We start from the raw sequence: 7,965 nt of genomic DNA on the forward strand, positions 1-7,965 counted from the left end.
CGATTCTGAAACATTTGTTTTTGTTTTGTCAGTTAACCAAAACGTGAAAAGATCCCTTGAAGGGTCACACATAAAAGTCTATTGTAGACTATACTGGACATTGGCTATAAAATATCTTGTCCAACTATAAAGTAATTAGCTATAAGTTCATTACCGAAAGAACTCTGAGTGTAATTCATATTTCATGTTCAAATTTGTGAAGAACGTAATGCAGCACATTTCCAAAGACATGTACACCGGACGACTTCAAATCGTCTTTAACCATATTGGCATGTGTAATATACAACCAAAAGTAAATATCTTATCAACTCATATAAATACAGACCAGATTCTAAACGCTTCTGTCTCTATATTTTTGTCGGTGTTTGGTACCACGCGTCTGCTTCCAGAAAACATACAGAAGAGGGACATTAATAATGCTTCACACAATCGAACATTACAAGAAAGACACACGCTTATTGCATTCTTTTACCGAGGATCATGTTTGGGTGATTGGTCGCCGAAGGTGGTTGATAAATTGGCAGGTAATGAATACATAACGAAATGAAAAAGGAAAATGTTCATGTAACGCTGTTGAATATGAATAAAATTTTAACGATGTAATGTGTTTACAATGTAATATTAGACAAATATGTACTAATATATCAAGGCCTTTTAAAATTATGTTCATTAACCTATCGTCATCTAAGGCAACCATAAATGGGAGATATTTATTACACACACAAAAATATTGAAGACATTTTTACGTTATGGATAGCTCTCGAACATATCTACTTAATATATTTTAATGTTTATTTTATTATTTATTATGTTTAATAAGGTATACATTTTTTCCAGTCGGTTTCATCTTAGAGTTAACAAAGCGTTTTATTAGATTTCAGTTTAATGTTTTAATTAGACAAATGTTTAGGAAACTTTGATGGCGTAGCAAACGTTCGTTATTTTTTATGTGAAACTTGCTCAATATATGTGTTGCACTTGCTGCATTAGCTTGTGTTTAACTACATTGTGGCTTTACCAATCGTCTGAGTGCAAACACACGCTTATTAGTTAAATATTAGATCAAGCATGTTTTTTTCTATCACATTGTCCTAAGGAAACAATAATGTGCAAAATAAGAGTGTTCGCATACTTATCAAGTCGTGTCCGAGTATAATTGACGAATGATTTTTGTTCGACCATGTCAAGCATGCTCTCAAACAACAATGTTCGAAATATAAGTTTGATATCTTGAGTCGTTGTAGAGAAATAAGAATTATAAAGGTGTTGCTTTAGGAATGCTTAAGAGAATAGACGAAACGTTCAGCTGTCGATTAAATTGCTTATTCAAATCCTTAGAATGCTACCTGTTTGAGACTTTCAGAGCATACATAGATTTAATAATGAACAATAAGTCTCTGAATGATGCGTTTGCAGCTCCAAATTCTCACTTGTTAAGCACATATTACTGTTTACCAGTTCCGCCATTGGCAATATGGTGAAATCGTGCTAGCCGAGATCTCGTAGTTGTGTGAACATTGTGTATTTTAGTCAGTATCATTCAGTTTGAAATTGAACAGGTATAAATCAACGATCATTATTCAGGTTTTTCATAATTTGAACATGTCAAATTAAAATCGCCACCCTAAAGATATGATAACTTATATAACTGGTTGGAAATGTTCTTCACACAGGCGAAATCATCGATGCGCCGTTAAAAAAATCCACAGTATATCAACATAAAATCGTCTATAAGCCTCCAAAGTCGCGGTGATTGTTATTTCTGTACATTTGTACACGAATCCGTCTTTGCTGAATCACAGGACATAACATTAGTTTTGCAATTTGAATAATATTGCAAATACATGTTACAATACAATCGATTGATTCGAGCAATAATGACGAAATATTGTTCAAGGTATAAGACTGTTCTAAACTGTTCAGTTAGAAATTTAATATGCACACAGTTAAAACGCAATTTGTGCATGCATTGTCAGTCAATTTAAGGGTCTAAATTTCAACAGATTTCGCGACCATTAAAAAATGTTCAATTATTAGCCTAAAACAATGAAAGCCTTTATCTGCAACTTACAAGATAATTGCTTGCAACTGAGGAACTATGGGTTAACTGTTAAGTTTTTCAATCAGATTTAAATGTTTGGACACATTAAATATCAAGCCAAATAGCGTTCAGAGCGAGGAATGATCATGCACTCATTATATATGAAGAGTGAAATAATACTTGGCGTTAAAGCCCATGCTTCTAAGCAGTACCAGCGCTGTTTAAAATTTAAAAATGCTCACTTTCAGTAGATTACTATCTATTACAAATTTCGGCAGAAACTGTATATTTCTACCTGTATTCCATCCAACTATTTGCGCTTCATGACGTGTGGTACTGCACTTGTCAACACCATCGTCATCTTTATAGTATCCTTAATAATTATAATCATCCTTATCAGCATCATTCTAGTCATCATCATCATCAGATTATCTACATCATAATCGGCATAGTACACGCATCGCAGCTAATAATACAGATGCTCATGTCTTTTTTATATGGTGTATAATGATGATGATATGTTAATAAATGATGTTGATGATAATGACATTGTACCAGTTTCCAAGTTTAGGTTCTTGATTTATTTTTCAGTGTTTTGCATTATGTCCTATAGAAATTAGTACATATCTTTCTTAAATTATCATTCAAACCCACTTGCGTATTAGTCAGGTCAATAAATACAATTTTATTTAAAACAACCTGTAAAGAAAGGTATTTTCACTGATCCCGGTAGGGTAGCACGTTCTTTATAACATATGAAAAGTTTACCAAAATCAGTCCTCCGGAAAATTGTTTTAGTTTCAAGATGGCCGCCAAGATGGTCACCAAAACCTATTTATGATCATAACTATGTAACTCTCCACTTAAATGTGATGTTTTTGGTGTCTTTAACCATGTTTCGGGAACCAAAGAACACTTAAATATCATCAGGCATAGTGTAAGTTTATTATGATACAAATAAATCCAACATGTCCTCCAAAAATAGCCACCGCCACAATGAAAACACTTTGAAATGATTGAATAGTTGATATCACTAAGCAGTTGATTTATCATAAAATCCAATTTATGACATTCAGCTGTCCACTATCACCTGATAAACTATCTGTATCCTCACCAATTAGCGTTGTGGGGCTATGGACGGGGTCATTCCACTGTTGCTTTAACAATATCAACTTCTGCATCCCCTGGTGACACAAGGACATTACATCTCCTTTTATTCAAAGCGGAGCTGATCAGAGCAATCATGCCTGGCTTGTTTTTGTCACGAGACAAAAAACATCGTTTAAACTCGGGTTCACGTATTTGTCCTCGTCTCTTGTGTGTAATATCTTTGATAAAAGGACCGTCTTCGTAACCATCGAACACAACTGTTGCTTGTCCGTGAAATCTGAATAAGACTCGGCTATTGCATTTTTTATTTTACCTTTTTTCATGGAAAACGATGAAGCAAAGAGACACTATCAAGCACGTAACAATCTTATTCAAGAATACAGTTCATCACAACCTCGCTAGGTACGTTTACAGCTTGTCATGAGGCTTGTCAGCTTTAAGAAATATGTTCTTGGCTTTAAACAGGGCAGGAGAATGGGGACTCAGTTCATACGACAATTTTGTCTTCAAGGCAAAAATCTAAAGATTATGACACCAGCAGGACATGATGAAACAGAAGGACATGATAGATTTATAAAACAAATGTCGAATTTCCTATGATTTTCTTATAATCTTGTTTCAAACCTCCTGAAATGCATGAACATTCACATCTGATCCAACCACTATCCAATTGACAATGTTTTTTTCAAAGATGATAAGCTGTGTATGGTGAGCAGATTGCAATTTTTGTTTGCATTTTATCGAAATGCATCATCCAACAACCAGAACGACCCGCCTTGATCAACATCCTTGCATTGCTTACCATAAGCAATTTAACAGGGAACTGTTCCTGACGATCTTTAAAATGAAAGGATTATATATGATCAAATTGAAGGTAATTTAAACAAGAAAAAGTATTTTATACAGTTTTCAGTCTGGTTTCAGGCGCGGTTTTCAGCAGATACTTGTCTCATCCATCTTTCAGATTTCATAAAATTAAATGGATAAAAGCGATATGGTTTGAATGGTTTTTCTTGATCTGCAGAAGGCTTTCGACACCGTAAATCACAGTATTTTGAAAATTACATTACAAGCCATTGTTTTCAGTTCAGATGATGTCCTTTGGTTCCAGTCTTACCTCTCTCATCAACATCAATTAGTTGATGTATCAGGTATTCATTCCAACATGACTTCTGTCACATGTGGCGTACCCCAAGGTTGAATTTTAGGCCCCCTGCTATTTTTGATCTACATTAACGACATGTCGGCAGCGGTAAAAAACAAACTTGTATTATATGATGATTACTCAGGGATCCTTTTTTATGGTGAAAATATGGCCGTCATTCTTCTTTTATATTGGATTGTTGGATTGTGTAAGTGAATGTCTTATAGATAACAAGCTATCACTTCATCTTGGTAAGACAGAATTCATGCCGTTTGGTTCAAAGCCTAAGTTAAGGTCACAAAGTACTTTAAATATTTCATGTAATGGTACAAATATTCAAGCCAAAAGTTCAGTTAAGTATCTTGGTACAGTTGTGGATCAAAATCTTTCATGCAATGATATTGCAAGGTCTGTGGTTACAGAGTCAACTGCCCGGTTAAAGCACTTATATAGAAAGAGTAAATATTTGGCTCTGCACACAAGGAAAACTTTGGTCATGCCCCTGGTACAACGTCATTTGTTCTTTTTGTTATCCTAGTTTGACTCAATATTGGAAAACTAGGCTTAAGACCCAAAATAAATTGATCAGATTTGGCCTTAATATGCATAGCAGGTCTCATGTTGGTATTAAACAATTTAAGTTATTGAACTGGTTACCTGTTTCTAAGAGAGTAGATCCATTAACTCTATGTCATATTCATAAGACAAAGCCACGCACATGTCCTGAACATCATAAATAGCATGTTGTACCCCTGAATTTGGCCAATGACCGATGTACCAGATCTAGAGTGTCTGCATTCCTTGTGACCGGTTCACTTGATATAAGTTCTAGTTTTGGTGACACTGGGAGATTTTCTTAAGCAAAAGTTGGAAGTTTTGGTAAGAAATATTGTGCTTGGTATTGTTCTTTGCAATAGTCTCCCACAATCACTAATCTATCGATTTTTCGCACTCGTTTAAGCAAGCTATCATTACCCCCTTAATGTCCAGTTGAGTTTATCACAGTCATATTATCTTAGCCTTAATTATTGTACCTGTTTATTCCAATTTTAGTTAAACATTGACTAAGTTTTACTTTACTACATATGGATCTTAAATCATTGTATTTTTTTAAAAATATGTAATGTCTTTAAATTTGTTGGATTAAAGTATGACTGACAAATATGTGATGCAACATTGAATGTGATACTCATAAACATGTGATATATATCTAATGTGATCTCATTAAGCATTCCTAACTGAACTAGTATTTTTGTGATTACACGTTAATTACCATTGATACAAGTAACACGACTTTCTGTGGCAGGCTGTCAATATCAGGGACTACAATGGAAATAAGTGAAATCATTTTCACTTTTTTGTATTATCCCTGGTAATCGTTAGAAGTTCATGGTAATATTTATTTATTTGAACTTATATTTGTTATATTATGCCATGTATTACTTGACTAGTCATTCATCAGTATTTGTTATTATGTATTTATCTGTTTGTATCTTACCATGATTTGTGTATCAGTACCAAAATAAAACTGAGGTGATCATTCAGCTATAATTGGCCTGTCTTTGTAGCAAGTTCATGTTTCTTCTTCTCTATAGCCGTCTCGAGTTTGATCTTAATGTTAGAACATGAAACATCTGCGTCGTCTCGACCCTAAGAATGGAGGAGTACAAGTCTTCTGAATGATCAAGCAGTATCTGAATCTCGGGATCTTCCTGATATGAACTGGCTGTGTAGGCACTTGTCAATACGAAAATGGCGCCGAAAAGCCGTAGACCTGTACAGCTTTCCCTCTCATAATACGCGCAATGGCATTTTCGCAATAGACAGTCTCAAGTATGTTTTAGACCGGTTCCTTCAATGATGAACTCTTTTTAATTCATTTGAAAGCATATATTGTATACATACATGTCTTTCATTTGCAATCCATGATGAATCATATGGTCCAGAGCAAGTGAATGAGTGTATAAAAACAACCCAACATTAAAAAAATACTTTTCAGGCAACTACTTTGTGGCACATCAATGATGATTTCGGCAGTATTCAAATACTAGGGTTTGTCAAAGGGTGGGAGGGTTGTGCTTCATGGCAAGGTTTCAAACATAGTCTAATGTTGACATAATGCACGTCTTATCCCGGGAGTACAAATGATTATAAACAAGATTTTGACTGACGACTGCTCATGTTGCTGGCTTTCCTGATGCAACATATGCATCATTACCTGCCAATATATTGTCGCCTGGCTGAAGCCGAATGAGACTTGCACAATTGGGATTTGTGTCCCCAATAAATTATGTAAATTTACATCCTTGTGATAACAGTGAACAAATAAGACATGTTATCGTAACACGAAAACATGTTTTATACATAATAGAAGTAAAGTGTATTATATAAGATGGAAATGTAGTGGAAGAATGTTTTGTTCGTGTATTTTTTTCGTTTGGTTTACTTCTCTGTGGTAAGAATGATCTGCAAATATTATCATGAACAATTTTTGGAATACTCTAATGACAGTGAAATAACATTAGTTTGATAAAACTTTGAATAAAAGTCTTTGAGATAGAGCATGTGTCTCTTATATACGTTTTGTTTCCTTCACATTTTAGTTCACAGCTCGAATATATACGAAGCCAGCGATGCATGTTTGACCTTTTCATAGAAGGACTAATGTTGGGATTCCAATACTAATATCACATTTGGAGATGGACTTGTAATAATAACACGAATTGTTTTTGGAAAAACAAACACTAACACACGTAAACAATGCGACAATTGCTTGGACACGCGGGAAGATGCCATAATGGATGTATCTGGTGAACAATTCGATAGTGTCATCAACTACATACTTCAGACTTGTTTATTTCGACATTCATGTTCATTACCACTGTTTAAAGGACCTGACAATGAAATAAGCATTAGCTACAGATGTATCCCAGGTAAGCTTATAAGCTCAGAAATCGTTTTGCTTTGTAATAAATCAGCTACATATGCATAATATTTAATAGATAGTAAATAAAAATATTAGTAAATACTTACTTATTACAGAGGACCGTAGATAAGACCCATGTGAAACCAATTCATCTTTCCTGAGCATCAGCGATACACATACTTTCTTTATGCTGCGATCTAATTAATCCGGAACATGCAGCTGTGTGATAAACGGGTCGACCAAAATGACAATTCAAGACTTCTTCACATTGTTTGACAAAATTAGTATACATAAATCCAAGCGTGTATCGAGTTTGGATGGCAATGTCATTTATATTGTTCATACGAACGTCTCCATTGTCAGCATCATCTTCGACGGGATATTCCGGCGTCTGTGGTTAAGTGTAAACATAAAAGGTAACATTTTGTTTTCAACGTATCAACTTAGTTAATAAACATGTGCATCTAACAAATGTACGATCAACATTATGTGTGTTGTCTCAGTCATTAAATATATATTTCAATTCTGCTCTGAAGCAGAGAACGCAACTCAAATCTGGTGTAGTGGGTCAGCCACTTCACTGCCCCACTCACAAATATAACCAAATCAACAAATGGCGCATTAACGCTTGTACATTCAACAAGCCACAGTATATTCTACTATTACCAATAATGAAACAGTAATAATATTTACATCTGTAGAAAACAAAACCCTCTCTTTGACCGGACACTGCAACTTTGATTA

General features: G+C 34.6%; 1 long non-coding RNA gene across 1 annotated transcript; it reads left to right on the plus strand.

The window, feature by feature from the left end:
- Positions 1-6,612: 6,612 nt before the first annotated feature.
- LOC127845652 (uncharacterized) lies at positions 6,613-7,709 on the plus strand. Its single transcript, XR_008033306.1, has 3 exons — positions 6,613-6,750; positions 6,899-7,228; positions 7,338-7,709. It is a non-coding gene; the product is annotated as an uncharacterized LOC127845652 (long non-coding RNA).
- The last annotated feature ends 256 nt before the right edge of the window (positions 7,710-7,965 follow it).

The sequence above is a fragment of the Dreissena polymorpha genome, chromosome 9 (genome assembly GCF_020536995.1).
Source record: "Dreissena polymorpha isolate Duluth1 chromosome 9, UMN_Dpol_1.0, whole genome shotgun sequence".
Taxonomy (NCBI): Eukaryota; Metazoa; Mollusca; class Bivalvia; order Myida; family Dreissenidae; genus Dreissena; species Dreissena polymorpha.